Here is a 23252-nt window from a genome sequence, read left to right on the forward strand (position 1 = left end):
GATGTATAGTTTAAAACAATATTATTTATGACCAAAACAAGTTCATAGTATTGATCTAATATTATATTATATGATAATATAATATAATATTTTAGGTGATTAAATTTATGTAAGACCCGTTTATTTGTAGTGTATATAAGTGTAGTTAATGTACTTGAAGTGGGGTTTTGGTTGTACATATTAAAAAGAATGCAGAAAACTGGTCTGGGCGTTTGGCGCGCCGCGCGGCCATTTGGAGCGCCGCGCGGCCATTTGGAGCGCCGCGCCATTGTTCTGTGACAGATTCCTTTTTAATTAGATATTTTGAGGGCAAATTGGTAAAATCACAAGGAATCCGACTTTAAGGCTTGGGATCAGTTGTTGGAGTCTCATTTACTCCATTTCCACCCACTTAATCATCTTCCATTAAATCCTAGAGAGAGAGGAGGTTATAGAGTGAGAAAGCTCCATTAAAGGAAGAAGGAGGTTGAATCGGGTCATAGTGCAAGTTTCAAAGTTGTTCATCTTTCCTCTAGCTACGTTTTGGTGGTGGTGGTATGCTCTAATCTTGATTTCTTGATTTTAATTTGATTATGGGTTAGGGTTTGGGGTAAGTGATGAACCTAAAACCCATTTGTTAGTAAATTGGGTGTTTTGGGTGAATTTGGGTTATGTAGACCCAAAGATGACTAACTAGGGTTTTCAAAGTATTAAACTTTGTTTATGAGCCTAAATTGGTAAGTTAAAGTACTAGCACACTTATATATATGTAAATGGGTGTTAAGTGGGTTAGTGGGTGACCCGAAATGGGTGTATTGACTTTAAATGGTCAAATGGGTCATGATGGACCTAAGTGGGTAAATGTATGTGTTTGATGCATAAACCTTGTATTGGAAAGTGTCTTAGGACCTAACTTGGATAATGATTAGGGTTTTAGGGATGTTAACCCAAATATTAGGGTTAAGGGTGCAAATGGGTCGAAATTGCACCATGGGTCAAGATAACACTAGAATGGAGTTTTAGTTGGTTGACCAACTTGAGTTTGTGATTGATATTATGTATAATGTAATAGGTACGTTACATTGAAGATTTCCGAGCTTGATTATCTTTCACAAGAGATTTTGAGGTGAGTGGAGTAATTATACGTATGTGTATATGACGCGTTTATTTGTGGGTGTTATGGTATGAACCATCGAGCCGGTAGTGCCATAACATGTGTGCGATAAGATGTGAACCACGAGCCGGTAGCATCGAGTGTGAACCACGAGCCGGTAGCACTATAAAATAAGATGTGAACCACGAGCCGGTAGCATCGAGTGTGAACCACGAGCCGGTAGCACTATAAAATAAGATGTGAACTACGAGCCGGTAGCATCGAGTGTGAACCACGAGCCGGTAGCACTATAAAAGAGTATGACTCAATTGCGTATGGTGTGAACCACGAGCCGGTAGCACCATAGCGTTTATGGTTAACCATATTGAGATTGTCGATTATTTAGCATATTGTTTATATATATATATATATATATATATATATATATATATATATATATATATATATATATATATATATATATATATATATATATATATATATATATATATATATACATTGTGTTGAGTATATGCTAATGCGGTTTTGTGTTAATGTACGACTTGTTAAGTGTTTTGGGTACGATGACATGCTAATTGAGTTACAAGTTCGTATGAGGTATTTGGTGAATGTGATTGCAAATAGATGAGTTATATATATGTATGTGTAATTATTGCATTCACTAAGCTTTGCTTACCCTATCGTTGTTTACCTTTTTATAGGCTCAGGTATGGACAAAGGTAAGGGCGTTTGTTTGGAGTAGAGATCCCGTCGTATTATGGGACGCTTTTGGAGAGATTAGCCTTTCGGGTTTGACTGAGACTTGGGTAGTTTAACCCCAAACACCATGCTCGTAGGGTCATTTGGTATTTAAACTTTTGCGGTCGAAACTCTCGTTATGTATTAAACTCGTAAAACGACCGACGTAGGCCCCGCTTTGTAAAACTTATTTTATGTTTGAAAAGTGTTAGTTGTACATATTTGAATGTTTGTTAAAAGCGTTTTGTCTAATTATGTCGGGAAGTGGCCAATCTTTTTCGCATTTGAAGACTTTTTGGACAGACCATATCGGCGCGCCGCGCGGCCTTCTGGTGCGCCGCGCCATTAGCTGAACAAACAAATTTTTTTTTTTTTTTTTTAGTATTTTCCGCGGGTTCGATGGTGGTTTGGTTTGGGTTGTTACAATTTATGTATTAAATCAAATTAGGAAATCTAATAATTTATTAAATAGATGAAAATAACTGATAGACTAACATTTGACAGGAATAATGGAGGAGTTGATACGTGGCATGATTTAATCAGGAGTTGACACGTAGGATTATTGTCACGCGATTTATATAATGTATAGATAGATAGATAGATATTTTTTTTTTCCTTTTATCCAGAGTTGGATCTACCTTAACATGCAAGGAGTGGTGTGCAAAGACTTTGTTTTTTTCAAAAAAAAAAAAAAAAACTAAGAAACTTTTATAACAAAACGGGCACTTCATTAAATAATTTTTTTTTTTTTTGAAAAGCCATCAGTATATATTAAAAAGGAAATATGTACAAGTATGTTCATCACAATGGTAGACCCATGTAGGCCTTCATCACAATACATATACAGATTTACAAGAATTACAGAGTATCACATCATGGTATTCATCCGAAAGTCAGCCTGGTTCCCGGTTGTTCGTGCGTGGAGATCCCAAGTTGATCGAATTCGTAAGCCATTGTATCCATTCCAACGATTTTCTCCTCGAGCGATTAGTGATCCACTCAAATGTTATGACTTGGATTTCACTTACAACCTTCGAGCTTGCCCATGAGTCATTCCGAAATATTTTTTGATTCCTATTTTTCCATATAAAGTACCCGGTGACCCATTCAACCGCTTGCCAGATTTTCTTGTTCCCACCTGTAAGGTTATCTCTACCCGAGCCCGAGAAATGATTGGATAAGCTAGCGTTATCGAGAGGATTAGAGCCCCACCAATTATAGATAGCTTTCCATATGTCCTTCGCCACTTTACACGAGATGATAGCATGCTCCACAGTTTCGATGTAGTCATTGCACATGGGACATAATATAGAGTCTAAATCGATTCCACGTCTATCTAGTTCTACTCTAACAGGGATTCTACCTCGTAAGGTTCTCCACACAAAAATACCTATTTTTTTGTGGGATATAATTGTTCTTCATCGTTTCCTGATAGTGCCCCGATCTCGAAATCAATAGTTCATCAATTTTTTCAGCCACTAACCTGGAATTATACGAACCAGTGGAATCCAAGGTCCATTCCCAAACAGCAGGCCCTTCACCAAGTGATGCATTATTGTTGATCATCAGGCTGAGTTGTTGCAGCTCCCCTAAAACTCGACCCGAAGGTTCTCTTGACCAGCTCCATGCATACCTTCTTGATTCGGCCGTTCCTTGAATTCTTTCTCTAATGTACACATCCTGATTAGTTTCGAGTCTGAATAGGCGAGGAAACCTATCCTTGAAGGAGGTGTCACCAATCCAGATGTCTTTCCAGAAAAGCGTGTCCCGACCATCACCTATCTTTTTCTCAAAAAAGAGTTAATATCCAAACCAATATTGAGTAACTCAATACCGATTTGGATAATATTACTCCATACAGAACTGCGGACAACAGATAAGTTAGGATTAGAGTGCCCCAGCCCCCCGTCCCGCCCATAAATACTTTTTATTACGTCGACCCAAAGTGAATCGGGTTCATTCCGAAACCGCCACCACCATTTCCCCAATAATGCCCAATTTTTTGCTTTTAAAGATCCCACGTTTAAACCCCCCTCCCCGTAAGGAATTAAAATGTCATCCCATTTAACCCATGATAATTTTGAGTCCCCACCCGACCCACCCCAAAAGAACTAACGGCGCGTACCTTCGAGAAGGTTGACTACGTTGGAGTGAGCACGAAACAACGAGAAGAAATAAAGCGGAAGACTGCTCAGGACCGATTTGATAAGAGTCAACCTTCCCCCGAATGACATCGATCTTGCCTTCTAATCCGACAATCGTTTGTTGAATTTATCAATTACCGAACCCCACACATCTTTTTTATGAGATTTCTGTCCGATAGGCATACCTAGGTATGTAAATGGCATTTTACCAATCTCACACCCGAATTTGAGAGCCATGGAAACTATATAAGCTTGTGGAATCCCAATGCCATATAACAGACTTTTACTCATGTTGATTTTTAATCCTGAAACTTTCTCAAAGCACGCGAGGGTTTTGTGAACATTTGACACATTTCGGTTATTCCATTCCCCAAAAAATATCGTATCATCAGCAAATTGAAGGTGAGAAATCCGAATTCTATTATCCCCAATACCCACACCTCTTACCAACCCATCCCTGACAGCAATATTAGCAAGGATATTAAAGCCTTCGCTTGTGACGACCCGGCAATTTCCGACCAAATTTAAACTTTATTCTTATATGATTCCGACACGATAAGCAAAGTCTGTAATGTTGAGTCTCAAAAACTTTGAACTGTTTTGTATATTCAATTGAACTTCGACCATTCTCGACGATTCACGAACAACTATATATAAATAGATACATATACATTAATTTGAAACTATTATTATTTGAAATAATATATGATTTAATTGTTGAAAATAAATATGAAAAATAATATGTGATGTAATGAAAACTATTATTATAAATATATAGATATGTATTTATATATATAAATATGTATATAAATATTACTTGTAAATATATAAATTATATTAAATTCAATGGTTTAAAGATATATAATATAATTATTTAGTAGTTAAACTTGCTATTTAAAACTCTTTATATATAGAAAGAGAATATATTAAAAATAAATGATTTCGAGTCTAATTAGTAAACGTCAGTAGCACTCGGTTGACGATTTGTTAGTTTTAATATAGATTTTGTACATGTCCATGAAGGATTGAAATAAAAGTTGAACTGTAAATTGATTACGAAGATTTTAGATTTGTCAAAAATATTTTTACCTTTTTAAGATTAAATATTAGCACTCCGTACATATAAATTGGAACAGAAAATAAATAATTATGGAACCTTTTTGATCAGGTTTCAAACAGTTAATGAGTGAAATAATTAAATATATATAATCTAAAAATTTAGAATTTTTAGGAACACTTTTATATTTTAACTGTTTAGCAATGAACCACGTTATACACAGTCCGTGAAAATTGTCGGTAGGTAAAGACAATAAATGAGCCTGCTTAACTGTTTTAAGATTTCAATTCATTACACGTTTTAATATATTACTATATTATAATTATTATATTATTATTAAATATTAGTGTAAACTTTATAGTATTATATAATTACATATATGAATATGAATATGAAGTTTATTTTTATCAAACTCCTCATCATCTTCAACCTCTGCCACTCTAGAGTCACCACCATCCTTGGCCGTTATCAACTTCCACCGCCACCTTAATCACCTAAACCGCCACTACGCCCGTTTACATGTAAACTATGAAACCACCCCACTAACCCTTCTTCTTTCTTCTTCAGCTATTCGATAAACCCACCAACGCTGTTTCTATTTTCAATGCTATCGAAACCCATTTAATATTATCTTCTTGATCTTGAAACCTACTGCAACGTTTTTCAGTTTATTCGAATGCAACTACTACAACGTTTTTCTGGTTCGTTCCATCACAACCCAAACAACCACAACAACAATCGTGAACACTACCATCACCATAACGGTCTCCACCGTCATCATCTCGAACCATCTCAGTCTCTCTCATCCTCTCTCACTTCTATTTTTTTTTCTGTTTTTGGAGCAGCTCACGTAAACCCATGTAGCCACCATCGTTACTACCATCACAAACCAAACGCATTTTTCTGTCAACATGCCAAGATAATGCTGCAGCGTTCTTCTTGTTCGAAAACTATAACAACCACTTCCTTCTTCCTTCGAACCACCACTGACAACCGCTAGCATAATGTTTTTGTTTCCGATCAACCAACACAACAACTAACGATTTGAACCTGTAGTTTACTAATGATGTCATCGAGTGTTGCTGTCTTCCAGCCATTAAACCGCCACTGTAAAACCATTGTTACTATTTTATTTTTTTAGGAACAATATGAGTGATGATACACGATAACGATGATGAAAAGTTGGTGATTAGACAAGTGATGATATGATATTGATTCTGTGAAAACGATGAAGGAACCATGAAAGATGATGGTTTACTAAATAAGAAAGATCACGATGAACAGTACTGGGTTACCGTTTTAAGGCTAAACGATGAGTGATCATCATTTGATAATGATGAGATTAGGATATTATGACATTTACATGAGATTAATGTCGTAAACGGATACATAGATGAAGACGATTATTATAGAAGATGATGAATAGTGAAATGACGATGATGATGAAGAGCCTGTGATGATGATGATGCACCGGTGTTAAAGATGATGAAGTTTTAAATAAAGATGACGAGAAGGTGTGTACGATGTATAAACAATAGTGGCGATGATGATCACAGCAAAATTGAAGATGAATATCGAATGATGATGACTTATATTTCTGTTATAATTTTAAACACAAGTTCAATGGACCGAAATTAATTTTTAAGTTGGGTTTATTTGGATGTGCAACTTGGGCCGTGTACCTTGGGCCATTAATGAATTAAATGAGTTTACACATAAAGAGGAAACAGAAATTAGATACATAATCGGGTTAAGTAGATTTGGGTTATGAGATAAATTAGAATTGAATGGACAGTGGAATGGCTAGGGTGTTGTTTGGGTTTAACCGAGAGGTCATGGGTTCGAGCCCAGGCGATGGCAATATTTTTTTTAGGAAGCTTACTTGAAAGGTAGCCATTTTTTTATTACTTCTATTATTATTATTATTATTATTATTATTATTATTATTATTATTATTATTATTATTATTATTATTATTATTATTATTATTATTATTATTATTATAAATTGTTATTATTATGTTAAAATTTATAATATGATTATTATTATTATTATCATTTTAGTTATTATTAAGTAATATCACTAAATATTAATATTATCATTATCATTATTACTAGTATTATATTATTAGTATTATTAATACTAGGCTTATAAATATTTTCATCAATGATAAAAATTATCATTTTAGTATTGTCCTTAAGTATTATTGTTATTATCATTTTATAAATATTAGAACTTTTATTTTTAACATAAGTATATTATTATTAAGTCAATTATAGTTGGATATATTATGAATTGGTATGCATGCCGTCAACGTTAGATGTAAAGAAAGTTTGTCTTTTGAAAATGAATGCAATGTTTGTAAAATGTATCATATAGAGGTCAAATACCTCGCGATGTAACCAAATGTAATGTATTCGTCCAGATGGATTAGGACGGGTCCTTTCAGTTGGTATCAGAGCGGTGGTCGTAGCGAACCAGGTCTTGCATTAGTGTGTCTAATTAGGAGTTGTTAGGATGCATTAGTGAGTCTGGACTTCGACTTAATAGTTGTTAGGTTATATTAATAAGTCTGGACTTGAACCTGGTCTGCATGTCAAAAAGTTTTGCTTATCATTTGGTGTCGAAAATTACCTACTTATCATTCTTAGAGAATCACTTTCTTATTATTCTTAGTCTAGACACGTCTTACTGCCTCTATCGCATAGACAGTGTATAGATAAATTCATATCCTAGCATATCTGTTATTGTTACCTTTGCCTGACAGCTTCTGTAGATTCCTCCGTAACTTATGGGATTTTAGTATTATATATGCATATGTAAATTATGTATTTCAGGGTACTAACCTACATTCTATAATCTATTTCTTATCGAAAATTCTTCATCTGATCGTACGAGATGAATCCCTCAACCAATTCGAGTCCCTCAGATTTCGATAGTTATTCCGACAGCTATTCCGACATGGATATTCACCTAAACTCCGAAAGCGGTGTCACCAGTATGAATTAACCAATCATCCATCCCCAATTCATCTGATAAAATTGTAGCCTACTTAATCAATGGAGATAAGAAGAAGGCGATTCTTTTCACTAAACGAATTCACCCCTTGGTGAAGAACCTGAAGCATTTACCGGCGAGCCTAACCAAAACACCATTTTCAGTCTCATTTCCCGAATACCTCGCCACGATTATATTCTATCTAAAATTTTAAACCTTATTCATCCACTCCTTCCGACCGTCAGTCATCCGGGAATAATGGAAGAAGTCAACGAGCTTCGCGCTCGAGTAATCAAATTGGAAAACATGGTGCAAAATTTACCAGCTTCAACAACATCACCGGCACCAACAGTACCATCAGTAACAGCACCAGTACCATCAACAATCCATAACTCAACAACTCATTTTGTACCTCGAGTATAATCATCGTTCTACGTATCGTTCTACATCAAATATCTTCGTTCTTCATGGCGATTATGTAATCTCTAATGTTTTAGAGATTATGTATTCTAGTTCTAACGGTAAATCAAATGAGATTAATATTTAAATCCATGATTACATCTGAAGAAAATATATATGTATATATATTTTCATAAAGATTGTAATTAAAATTCTTTCGTACAAACTGTTAATGGTGAAAATATTTTAACGGGTAGGTAATACCCGAGGAATATTTAGATATCACATTAATAAGTTACACTGTACATTCTTCGAATCTGATTCAACGATCATTTACTATCCTACTTACATCCACAGATATACAAATCCGTTCACCACAGAATAACCATATTCATTCAATTTCATATTTGGATTTTGACCTATCAGAATCCAACAAGTGGCATAATGAAGAAAACATTTGACAAAATAAAATTTGTTAGAAACAAACAAATTAACTATGAGAAATTTTGTTAAGAATTCACGCTAACTGTTCCTAGCTAATTGTTCCTAGCTAACTGATTACATTTTATTTATCGCAATTTATTTTATCTCAATTTTAATTCTCGTAATTTTATTTATCGTCATTTAAATTTTGTTATTTACTTTACGCACTTTATTTATCGTCATTTAATTTCTGTATTTATTTTACACACTTTAAATATCGGGACACGTATACAAGGTTTTGACATATCATAATCGACACATCTATATATATTATTTGGAATCACCATAGACACTCTATATGCAGTAATGATCGAGTTCTCTATACAGGGTTGAGGTTGATTCTATAATAATATATATACTTTGAGTTGTGATCGAGTCTGAGACGTATACGGGTCACGACACGTATTAATTAATTCGAATACTATATATTAAACTATATATGAATTATTGGACTGTCAACTGTGGACTATCGACTGTGGACTAATAACATTGGACAATTAAAATGAATTAAAATATTGATTATAACATATGAAACTAAACAATTCTTCAAGTTGCCACTTGATTTCATCCTAAACCTCATTTGTATCTTGACGATTACAATCTACGTTCAAACCTTTCGTAATTCTTGAAAACACCTCAATCGAGAGGATGAACCAACAGTACTTCATCTACGTAACAAGAGATTGATGCATATAGTTATGCACTTGAAAACTCTCGGAACCTGAGTAAACGTTTAACAAGTATCTGTGCTAGCTCCTTTGGCATTGTTATTACCGAAAATAACTTTACAATCCCTCTTCAAAGTAGCCAATTTTGTCACAGCTCCAACAAGTCAACTTCGACCTTTCGTTCGAAACAACCTTATTATCACCTTGATTTATATTCATATTTTTTTTTATTGTTACCGGGGAACCTTTCATATTCCACCATATTACCATCAGCGTTTAATCATCTAAAAACACAATTTTTCTGAAACTACCTCGGATTAATAACCGATGATTCAGATATCATAGCATTAAATGCAGAGGAAACAGAAAAATGGTAGATGGTCTAAACGACCAAAAGTTTGATGATAAAGAAAGGAGTGTTAGGAACGCTCGATAGGAAATTGGGTAGTGAAAAACAGATTGAGCTACCCATGAAGGAGACCAAGGACAAATACAAGGACCAAACCCTATATTCAAAGGATTCAGGTAATTCTGGATCCGTTGAAATCTTTAGAGAATATCTTGCTCCGAAGTCATGTTAAAATCTTGCGGAAAATCTTTCTCCATCAACCATCGAACTTAGAAATTCCAAAATATCATCATCAATATCTTCGATATTTCTGAGGATATTTTCATAAATATTCTCGTCCGAAATTATATACCTCCTCGTGCTTCCTGTGTTTCATTATATTGGAAACATTCAATAGAAAATTTAGTACCGAAAAGCAGATTATGCGAAACTAGGAAGAAAGCCGTGGACAAATCACAAAGAATAAGTTTGACTTCAAAGAATCTAAATAATTCAATGTCTGCTGAAGTCTTTAGCGAATATCTTGCTTCCGAATCTAAACCCTTATGGACAAATCTTCTTCATCATCCATCGATATTAGAAATTCCAAGATATCATCGTATCTTTCATTATAAATATCCTCCATATTTCTGAAGATATTTTCATAACTATTCTTATCTAAAATCAATAATCTCTTCGTGCTATCAGTGTTACATCATATAGAAACTATTAGTTTCTATATTCTGTAAACTTTCGAGCTTAAAATATGAATGCTTTTGAAGTAGTATTGGGAACTGATGCATGATTTAGTATAATATAATGACACTTGATCAACGTGATTATATTACAGTAAGTCATGTTGAGTTTCTATTGGGATATGATGACTCACAGATCATAACGTCATCATGTGCCATGCTACATAACTATTTCATTCTGTTTAATTTCCGAACATATCAAGAAAATATATTCTTGATAGTCCCATCTTTTCCTTGAATTCTGGTAATTTGACAAGTCAAATTGTGCTATTACCGTTTCTTTCTTAGAACATTAACAATGTTCATTCTGAAACTTATATCTAAGAATTCTGGACCATTACAAGAGATGCCCAATCGCAAGAAGAAGAAACGAAGGGACAAAGCTCCAAAACAGAAATTGGAGTATAAATCGCAGCAAATTGGGGGAGTATTAACTGTAGATGACAGTGATTATAGGAGACAGGAATAGGACATTGAAATATAAGGAAGAATATAAAGCCCAACAACAACACCGAAATTACAAACTATGGATATCAGTGCGTATAGCAATATAAAGACACGGGAGGATTATAAATACAATAATCTCTAGAGCATAGTAGAAATAAACAGATTCATCCTGTGGAAGTTGGAAAAGGAGAATGATTGTTACGACAGTCAGGATAAGGACAAGGATTAGAATTGGATTAAGCATTTTCGTAATCTTTTGGATTTGGGAATTGAGTATAGAAGTGGTGAAAACTAATTGAAAGGAAAAGGTAAATTTATAATGGAAATATCAGATGTAGTAATCGGGACAAGTCATTGCATTTAATTATAGAGATCTTAATTTCCTTATTCACCGAAGAATCAAATCTTTTAGATTTCGAAGATTTTCTTTATATCCCTTGAATTCCGGAATTCAACCGAGAGGACGTCAAAAGTTAAGACGCACCATATTTTCTAAATTCAACCCCGAATCTCTCAAAAGTTAAGACAAACCTTATTCTCTAAATTCAACCAAGACAGCGTCAAAAGTTAAGACGAACCTTACTTTCTAAATTCAATAGTGACTACGTCAAAAGTTAAGGCAACCTTGACTTTCCTCATCTTACCCTTTTGTGTTAACTTCATCCGTGCTCTTCGAATAATCGAATTATTTTATCTGTATTATTCAATAATGATAAAACTCTATTTATCAGTTCATATTCGTCAGGAAAACATTTTTATGGTTAACCATGACCACCTCACTCAAATTTCAGGACGAAATTTCTTTAACGGGTAGGTACTGTGACGACCCGGCAATTTCTGACCAAATTTAAACTTTATTCTTATATGATTCCGACACGATAAGCAAAGTCTGTAATGTTGAGTCTCAAAAACTTTGAACTGTTTTGTATATTCAATTGACCTTCGACCATTCTCGACGATTCACGAACAACTATATATAAATAGATACATATACATTAATTTGAAAATATTATTATTTGAAATAATATATGATTTAATTATTGAAAATAAATATGAAAAATAATATGTGATGTAATGAAAACTATTATTATAAATATATAGATATGTATTTATATATATAAATATGTATATAAATATTACTTGTAAATATATAAATTATATTAAATTCAATGGTTTAAAGATATATAATATAATTATTTAGTAGTTAAACTTGCTATTTAAAACTCTTTATATATAGAAAGAGAATATATTAAAAATAAATGATTTCGAGTATAATTAGTAAACGTCAGTAGCACTCGGTTGACGATTTGTTAGTTTTAATATAGATATTGTACATGTCCATGAAGGATTGAAATAAAAGTTGAACTGTAAATTGATTACGAAAATTTTAGATTTGTCAAAAATATTTTTACCTTTTTAAGATTAAATATTAGCACTCCGTACATATAAATTGGAACAGAAAATAAATAATTATGGAACCTTTTTGATCAGGTTTCAAACAGTTAATGAGTGAAATAATTAAATATATTTAATCTAAAAATTTAGAATTTTTAGGAACACTTTTATATTTTAACTGTTTAGCAATGAACCACGTTATACACAGTCCGTGAAAACTGTCGGTAGGTAAAGACAATAAGTGAGCCTGCTTAACTGTTTTAAGATTTCAATTCATTACACGTTTTAATATATTACTATATTATAATTATTATATTATTATTAAATATTAGTGTAAACTTTACAGTATTATATAATTACATATATGAATATGAATATGAAGTTTATTTTTATCAAACTCCTCATCATCTTCAACCTCTGCCACTCTAGAGTCACCACCGTCCTTGGCCGTTATCAACTTCCACCGCCACCTTAATCACCTAAACCGCCACTACGCCCGTTTACATGTAAACTATGAAACCACCCCACTAACCCTTCTTCTTTCTTCTTCAGCTATTCGATAAACCCACCAACACTGTTTCTATTTTCAATGCTATCGAAACCCATTTAATATTATCTTCTTGATCTCGAAACCTGCTGCAACGTTTTTCAGTTTATTCGAATGCAACTACTATAACGTTTTTCTGGTTCGTTCCATCACAACCCAAACAACCACAACAACAATCGTGAACACTACCATCACCATAACGGTCTCCACCGTCATCATCTCGAACCATCTCAGTCTCTCTCATCCTCTCTCACTTCTATTTTTTTCTGTTTTTAGAGCAGCTCACGTAAACCCATGTAGCCACCATCATTACTACCATCACAAACCAAACCCATTTTTCTGTCAACATGCCAAGATAATGCTGCAGCCTTCTTCTTGTTCGAAAACTATAACAACCACTTCCTTCTTTCTTCGAACCACCACTGACAACCGCTAGCATAATGTTTTTGTTTCCGATCAACCAACACAACAACTATCGATTTGAACCTGCAGTTTACTAATGATGTCATCGAGTGTTGCTGTCTTCTAGCCATTAAACCGCCACTGTAAAACCATTGTTACTATTTTATTTTTTTAGGAACAATATGAGTGATGATACACGATAACGATGATGAAAAGTTGGTGATTAGACAAGTGACGATATGATATTGATTCTGTGAAAACGATGAAGGAACCATGAAAGATGATGGTTTACTAAATGAGAAAGATCACGATGAACAGTACTGGGTTTCCGTTTTAGGGCTAAACGATGAGTGATCATCATTTGATAATGATGAGATTAGGATATTATGACATTTACATGAGATTAATGTCGTAAACGGATACATAGATGAAGACGATTATTATGGAAGATGATGAATAGTGAAATGACGATGATGATGATGAAGAGCCTGTGATGATGATGATGCACCGGTGTTAAAGATGATGAAGTTTTAAATAAAGATGACGAGAAGGTGTGTACGATGTATAAACAATAGTGGCGATGATGATCACAGCAAAATTGAAGATGAATATCGAATGATGATGACTTATATTTCTGTTATAATTTTAAACACAAGTTCAATGGACCGAAATTAATTTTTAAGTTGGGTTTATTTGGTTGTGCAACTTGGGCCGTGTACCTTGGGCCATTAATGAATTAAATGAGTTTACACATAAGGAGGAAACAGAAATCAGATACATAATCGGGTTAAGTAGATTTGGGTTATGGGATAAATTAGAATTGAATGGACAGTGGAATGGCTAGGGTGTTGTTTGGGTTTAACCGAGAGGTCATGGGTTCGAGCCCAGGCGATGACAGTATTTTTTTTAGGAAGCTTACTTGAAAGGTAGCCATTTTTTATTACTTCTATTATTATTATTATTATTATTATTATTATTATTATTATTATTATTATTATTATTATTATTATTATTATTATTATTATTATTATTATTATTATTATTATTATTATTATTATAAATTGTTATTATTATGTTAAAATTTATAATATGATTATTATTATTATCATTTTAGTTATTATTAAGTAATATCACTAAATATTAATATTATCATTATCATTATTACTAGTATTATATTATTAGTATTATTAATACTAGGCTTATAAATATTTTCATCAATGAGAAAAATTATCATTTTAGTATTGTCCTTAAGTATTATTGTTATTATCGTTTTATAAATATTAGAACTTTTATTTTTAACATAAGTATATTATTAGTATTAGTATCATTTTATAATTATTAGTATTATTAATATTGACAGAAGTATTATTATTAGTATTATCACTTTATTAAAATGATTATCATTAACGAGTACTGTTATTAATAAAAGTTAATATAATCATTACTAAAAAGTATCATTACTTTAAATATGTATATTTTTTTATAAAAACTATTATTAATACAACCATTATTATTATTAAGAAAATTATTATTTCTATCATAATACTTATTCTAGTATTATTATAACTATATTATGTAAACAAAAGATTACTTATATGAAAAGATATATAATATAACTCTTAACTAAATTAAAATTATTATTTATTTAAATAGATAAAATAACATATAATTTATTAATATAAAAATTATATTATTAATAATAATATATTTAAATTTGTTCGATTACGATTATATGTTTTAATATAAATATGAATAATATAGGTTCGTGAATCCAAAGCCAACCCTGCATGCTTCAATTGTTCAATATAGTCATATGTATTTTTACTACAAAATACATTAGGTGAGTTTCATTTGATCCCTTTTACTCTTTACATTTTTGGGACTGAGAATACATGCGCTATTTTTATAACTGTTTTACGAAATAGACACAAGTAATTGAAACTACATTCTATGGTTGAATTATCGAAATCGAATATGCCCCTTTTTATTAAGTCTGGTAATCTAAGAATTAGGGAACACACACCCTAATTGACGCGAATCCTAAAGATAGATCTATCGGGCTCAACAAGCCCCATCCAAAGTACCGGATGCTTTAGTACTTCGAAATTTATATCATGTCCGCTGGAGGATCCCGGAATGATGGGGATATTCTTATATATATATTGTGAATGTCGGTTACCAGATGTTCAATCCATATGAATGATTATTTTTGTCTCTATGCATGGGACGTATATTTATGAGAAATAAAAACCTTGTGGTCTATTAAAATGATGGAAATGATTATTTATGTTAAACTAATGAACTCACCAACCTTTTGGTTGACACTTGAAAGCATGTTTATTCTCAGGTATGAAAGAAATCTTCCGCTGTGCATTTGCCCATTTTAAAGATATTACTTAAGTCAATTATAGTTGGATATATTATGAATTGGTATGCATGCCATCAACGTTAGATGTAAAGAAAGTTTGTCTTTTGAAAATGAATGCAATGTTGTAAAATGTATCATATAGAGGTCAAATACCTCGCGATGTAACCAAATGTAATGTATTCATCCAGATGGATTAGGACGGGTCCTTTCATCGCTTGCAATAATGAATAGATATGGTGATAGGGGATCCCCCTGACGAATACCTTTTTGCAAGTTAAACTCTCTAGTTGGGGACCCGTTAACAAGCACGGAGATTGTAGTGACCCGAACTTTTCCATGTTTATATATATTAATTGAGATTTATATTTACATGATTAAATGTTTCCAACATGTTAAGCAATCAAACTTGTTAAGACTTGATTAATTGAAATAGGTTTCATATAGACAATTGACCACCCAAGTTGACCGGTGATTCACGAACGTTAAAACTTGTAAAAAACTATATGATGACATATATATGGTTATATGTATAGTTAACATGATATTATGATAAGTAAAAATATCATTAATTATATTAACAATGAACTACATATGTAAAAACAAGACTACTAACTTAATGATTTTGAAACGAGACATATATGTAACGTTTATCGTTGTAACGACATTTAATGTATATATATCATATTAAGAGATATTCGTACATCATAATATCATGATAATATAATAATTTAAAATCTCTTTTGATATTATAAACATTGGGTTAACAACATTTAACAAGATCGTTAACCTAAAGGTTTCAAAACAACACTTACATGTAACGACTAACGATGACTTAACGACTCAGTTAAAATGTATATACATGTAGTGTTTTAATATGTATTTATACACTTTTGAAAGACTTCAATACACTTATAAAAATACTTCTACTTAACAAAAATGCTTACAATTACATTCTCGTTCAGTTTCATCAACAATTCTACTCGTATGCACCCGTATTCGTACTCGTACAATACACAGCTTTTAGATGTATGTACTATTGGTATATACACTCCAATGATCAGCTCTTAGCAGCCCATGTGAGTCACCTAACACATGTGGGAACCATCATTTGGCAACTAGCATGAAATATCTCATAAGATTACAAAAATATGAGTAATCATTCATGACTTATTTACATGAAAACAAAATTACATATCCTTTATATCTAATCCATACACCAACGACCAAAAACACCTACAAGCACTTTCATTCTTCAATTTTCTTCATCTAATTGAACTCTCTCAAGTTCTATCTTCAAGTTCTAAGTGTTCTTCATAAATTCCAAAAGTTCTAGTTTCATAAAATCAAGAATACTTTCAAGTTTGCTAGCTCACTTCCAATCTTGTAAGGTGATCATCCAACCTCAAGAAATCTTTGTTTCTTACAGTAGGTTATCATTCTAATACAAGGTAATAATCATATTCAAACTTTGGTTCAATTTCTATAACTATAACAATCTTATTTCAAGTGATGATCTTACTTGAACTTGTTTTCGTGTCATGATTTTGCTTCAAGAACTTTGAGCCATCCAAGGATCCATTGAAGCTAGATCCATTTTTCTCTTTTCCAGTAGGTTCATCCAAGGAACTTAAGGTAGTAATGATGTTCATAACATCATTCGATTCATACATATAAAGCTATCTTATTCGAAGGTTTAAACTTGTAATCACTAGAACATAGTTTAGTTAATTCTAAACTTGTTCGCAAACAAAAGTTAATCCTTCTAACTTGACTTTTAAAATCAACTAAACACATGTTCTATATCTATATGATATGCTAACTTAATGATTTAAAACCTGGAAACACGAAAAACACCGTAAAACCGGATTTACGCCGTCGTAGTAACACCGCGGGCTGTTTTGAGTTAGTTAATTAAAAACTATGATAAACTTTGATTTAAAAGTTATTATTCTGAGAAAATGATTTTTATTATGAACATGAAACTATATCCAAAAATTATGGTTAAACTCAAAGTGGAAGTATGTTTTCTAAAATGGTCATCTAGACGTCGTTCTTTCGACTGAAATGACTACCTTTACAAAAACGACTTGTAACTTATTTTTCCGACTAGAAACCTATACTTTTTTTGTTTAGATTCATAAAATAGAGTTCAATATGAAACCATAGCAATTTGATTCACTCAAAACGGATTTAAAATGAAGAAGTTATGGGTAAAACAAGATTGGATAATTTTTCTCATTTTAGCTACGTGAAAATTGGTAACAAATCTATTCCAACCATAACTTAATCAACTTGTATTATATATTATGTAATCTTGAGATACCATAGACACGTATACAATGTTTCGACCTATCATGTCGACACATCTATATATATTTCGGAACAACCATAGACACTCTATATGTGAATGTTGGAGTTAGCTATACAGGGTTGAGGTTGATTCCAAAATATATATAGTTTGAGTTGTGATCAATACTGAGATACGTATACACTGGGTCGTGGATTGATTCAAGATAATATTTATCGATTTATTTCTGTACATCTAACTGTGGACAACTAGTTGTAGGTTACTAACGAGGACATCTGACTTAATAAACTTAAAACATCAAAATATATTAAAAGTGTTGTAAATATATTTTGAACATACTTTGATATATATGTATATATTGTTATAGGTTCGTGAATCAACCAGTGGCCAAGTCTTACTTCCCGACGAAGTAAAAATCTGTGAAAGTGAGTTATAGTCCCACTTTTAAAATCTAATATTTTTGGGATGAGAATACATGCAGGTTTTATAAATGATTTACAAAATAGACACAAGTACGTGAAACTACATTCTATGGTTGAATTATCGAAATCGAATATGCCCCTTTTTATTAAGTCTGGTAATCTAAGAATTAGGGAACAGACACCCTAATTGACGCGAATCCTAAAGATAGATCTATTGGGCCTAACAAACCCCATCCAAAGTACCGGATGCTTTAGTACTTCGAAATTTATATCATATCCGAAGGGTGTCCCGGAATGATGGGGATATTCTTATATATGCATCTTGTTATTGTCGGTTACCAGGTGTTCACCATATGAATGATTTTTATCTCTATGTATGGGATGTGTATTGAAATATGAAATCTTGTGGTCTATTGTTACGATTTGATATATATAGGTTAAACCTATAACTCACCAACATTTTTGTTGACGTTTTAAGCATGTTTATTCTCAGGTGATTATTAAGAGCTTCCGCTGTCGCATACTTAAATAAGGACAAGATTTGGAGTCCATGCTTGTATGATATTGTGTAAAAACTGCATTCAAGGAACTTATTTTGTTGTAACATATTAGTATTGTAAACCATTATGTAATGGTCGTGTGTAAACAGGATATTTTAGATTATCATTATTTGATAATCTACGTAAAGCTTTTTAAACCTTTATTGATGAAATAAAGGTTATGGTTTGTTTAAAAATGAATGCAGTCTTTGAAAAACGTCTCATATAGAGGTCAAAACCTCGCAACGAAATCAATTAATATGGAACGTTTTTAATCAATAAGAACGGGACATTTCAGTTGGTATCAGAGCGTTGGTCTTAGAGAACCAGAAAATTTGCATTAGTGTGTCTTATCGAGTTTGTTAGGATGCATTAGTGAGTCTGGACTTCGACCGTGTTTTCTTTAAAAATGATTGCTTAACATTTTTGTTGGAAACTATATATTTTTAACATATGAATATTATGTGATATATTAATCTCTTAACGTGTTTGATATTATGTGATAGATGTCTACCTCTAGAACAAGTCCCATTGACTCACCTAATAATAATGAAGAGTCAAATGTAAATTGGAATGATTTGTGGACTGATTCACAAGTTCTCGAAGAGGAACCGGAAGAAGAGTCGGAACCGGAAGAAGAATCGGAACCAGAAGAAGAATCGAAACCGGATGAAGAAATAGAACCGGTGGGGGAAATAATAAAACGGTTAAGTAAAAGAAAATCCTCAACCAACCGACCAAAGTTAATTATGGTCAATGGTGTTTCCGCCAAGGAAGCAAAATATTGGGAGGATTACCAATTCTCCGATGAATCGGATTCCGACGAGAATTCCGATGATGTTATAGAAATTACCCCAACTGAATTTAAAAAGGCAAAAGAAAATAATAAGGGAAAGGGCATAAAAATAGATAAATCTAATTCCAACCCCGATGAACTTTATATGTATCGTCAACCCCCGAAGTCCTTAAGTTGTCACAATGACCCGGGAACCTCTAAACCACCAGGTTTTTCTAAACCAATGTGGACAACGACGGCTTGTATTAGGGGAACATCATATATCCCTAGAAACTTGGCAAAACGAACCAAAACCGAAGAAGAAGAAACGAGCGAGTCGGAATAAGATAGTTGTATTCGTGTGGTGTAATATATGGAATATAGTGTTCTTATGCTTTATGATATATGTAAAAATTGCTTGTATTAATAAGTATTTTTTTATGAATCTAACTCTTGTCTATTTTACAGTTTAAAAACACAAAATGGATAGACAACCCAATATTTTAAGAGACCTACCCGGAGACATGATTGATGAAATCTTGTCTAGAGTCGGCCAGAATTCTTCGGCACAACTATTTAAGGCGAGATCAGTTTGTAAGACATTCGAAGAACGTTCCAAGAATGTCTTGGTTTATAAGAGACTTTCGTTTGAAAGATGGGGGATATCACATTGGGAAACCCATAAGTTACGATGTGTTTACTTTGACGCATATATTGCGGGGAACCCAAATGCTATTTTACGCAACGGGTTAAGAAATTATTTTGACTCAATATATCCGAATATTGGACTTCGTGATTTAGAAAAAGCGGCTAACATGCAACATAAAGAAGCATGTTATGCTTACGGATTAGTAATGTTCGCTTCTCACCAAAGTGAGAACAAGAACATCGGGCTACAACTATTAAACAAAACGTTTCCACAAGTGACGGAGTCGGTAATTGGGGTAAGAAATGAGGTTTTTAGATTATTACGGGACTGTTGGACATTACGTAACCCTCGTCCCTTTGATGACGTTACAACACGCTGTCTTATCAACGGCCATAACGGTTATGTTGCACAAGGCCAAGGATGGGAAGTAGTCCTAGTAAAACCAGAATGCATGACTTGTTTCTGGACGTATGAATTACGTGTCTTTATTGCCTTTGCCGAACGACTTGTGTACTAGCTAGAATTGTCTTCACAACTATCTTGTATCAAAGTTATTGTGTGCTATATTTCATGCTTTATGTAAAATAAGCGGTATTGTAAGTTTGTAAAATATTGTATAAAAGTTTGAACGCGAAATATTATTACAATCAGTTTTGCATATAGAATTGTAGTAGTTGAATTGTATATTAGCTACTAAGTATGAACTTAACGGGTAGATACTACCCGAATTTAAACTTATAAAACGCTAATATGAAGAAAAAGCTTTTATAAATGAGTTCATATTATGCTACGAAATACTATTAACTACTCTTAATATTTTGTATGATTAACTTGTTCCATTTAACTATTTTGAAGGAAATGGCACCGACTACTCGACACACCGTGAATATGAATGAAGAGGAATTCCGTACTTTTCTAGCTTCAAACATAGCCGCAGTACAGGCTGCGCTACATACCAACAATAACCTTGGATCTAGCAGTACAGGAAATCGTGTAGGATGCACCTACAAAGAATTCACTGCCTGCAAACCTTTGGAATTTGATGGAACCGAAGGACCGATCGGATTGAAACGGTGGACCGAGAAGGTTGAATCGGTGTTTGCCATAAGTAAGTGTACTGAAGAGGACAAAGTGAAGTACGCTACGCATACCTTCACAGGTTCTGCGTTAACATGGTGGAATACCTATCTAGAGCAAGTGGGACAAGATGATGCGTACGCACTACCGTGGTCAGCATTCAAGCACTTGATGAACGAGAAGTACCGTCCCAGAACCGAGGTCAATAAGCTCAAGACAGAACTTAGAGGGTTACGAACCCAAGGATTTGATATTACCACGTACGAAAGACGATTCACAGAATTGTGCCTATTGTGTCCGGGAGCATTCGAAGATGAGGAAGAGAAGATCGACGCGTTTGTCAAAGGATTACCGGAAAGAATCCAAGAAGATATAAGTTCACACGAGCCCGCCTCCATACAACAGGCATGTAGAATGGCTCACAAACTAGTGAACCAGATAGAAGAAAGAATTAAAGAACAGACTGCTGAAGAGGCCAATGTGAAGCAAGTCAAAAGAAAGTGGGAGGAAAACGGTGATAAGAATCACCAATACAACAACAACAGCAATTACAACAATAATCGCAACAATTATCCCAACAATCGCAACATCAATCGCAACTACAACAAACGGCCCAACAACAACAACAACAACAACAACAGCAACTACAACAATCATCCCAACAACAATAATAACCGCAACAACAACAACAATCAGAAGCAACTATGCCAAAGGTGTGAAAAGAATCACTCGGGGTTCTGCACCAAATTTTGCAACAAGTGTAAAAGAAATGGTCATAGCGCGGCGAAGTGTGAGGTCTACGGATCAGGGGTTAATAGAACGAAAGGAACAAATGGTGTCGGAACGAGTAATGGCGGAGCAAGTAGTGTCGGAGCAAGTTATGCCAATGTAGTTTGTTATAAATGTGGAAAACCAGGCCACATTATTAGAAATTTCCCGAACCAGGAGAACACGAATGGACAAGGCCGTGGAAGAGTTTTCAATATTAATGCGGTAGAGGCACAGGAAGACCCGGAGCTTGTTACGGGTACGTTTCTTATTGACAATAAATCTGCTTACGTTTTATTTGATTCGGGTGCGGATAGAAGCTATATGAGTAGAGATTTTTGTGCTAAATTAAGTTGTCCATTGACGCCTTTGGATAGTAAATTTTTACTCGAATTAGCAAATGGTAAATTAATTTCAGCAGATAATATATGTCGGAATCGAGAAATTAAACTGGTTAGCGAAACATTTAAGATTGATTTGATACCAGTAGAGTTAGGGAGTTTTGATGTGATAATCGGTATGGACTGGTTGAAAGAAGTGAAAGCGGAGATCGTTTGTTACAAAAATGCAATTCGCATTATACGAGAAAAAGGAAAACCCTTAATGGTGTACGGAGAAAAGGGCAACACGAAGCTACATCTTATTAGTAATTTGAAGGCACAAAAACTAATAAGAAAAGGTTGCTATGCTGTTCTAGCACACGTCGAGAAAGTACAAACTGAAGAAAAGAGCATCAATGATGTTCCCATTGCAAAAGAATTTCCCGATGTATTTCCGAAAGAATTACCGGGATTACCCCCACATCGATCCGTTGAATTTCAAATAGATCTTGTACCAGGAGCTGCACCAATAGCTCGTGCTCCTTACAGACTCGCACCCAGCGAGATGAAAGA

This window comes from Rutidosis leptorrhynchoides, chromosome 7 (assembly GCF_046630445.1).
Source record: "Rutidosis leptorrhynchoides isolate AG116_Rl617_1_P2 chromosome 7, CSIRO_AGI_Rlap_v1, whole genome shotgun sequence".
In the NCBI taxonomy this organism is placed as follows: Eukaryota; Viridiplantae; Streptophyta; class Magnoliopsida; order Asterales; family Asteraceae; genus Rutidosis; species Rutidosis leptorrhynchoides.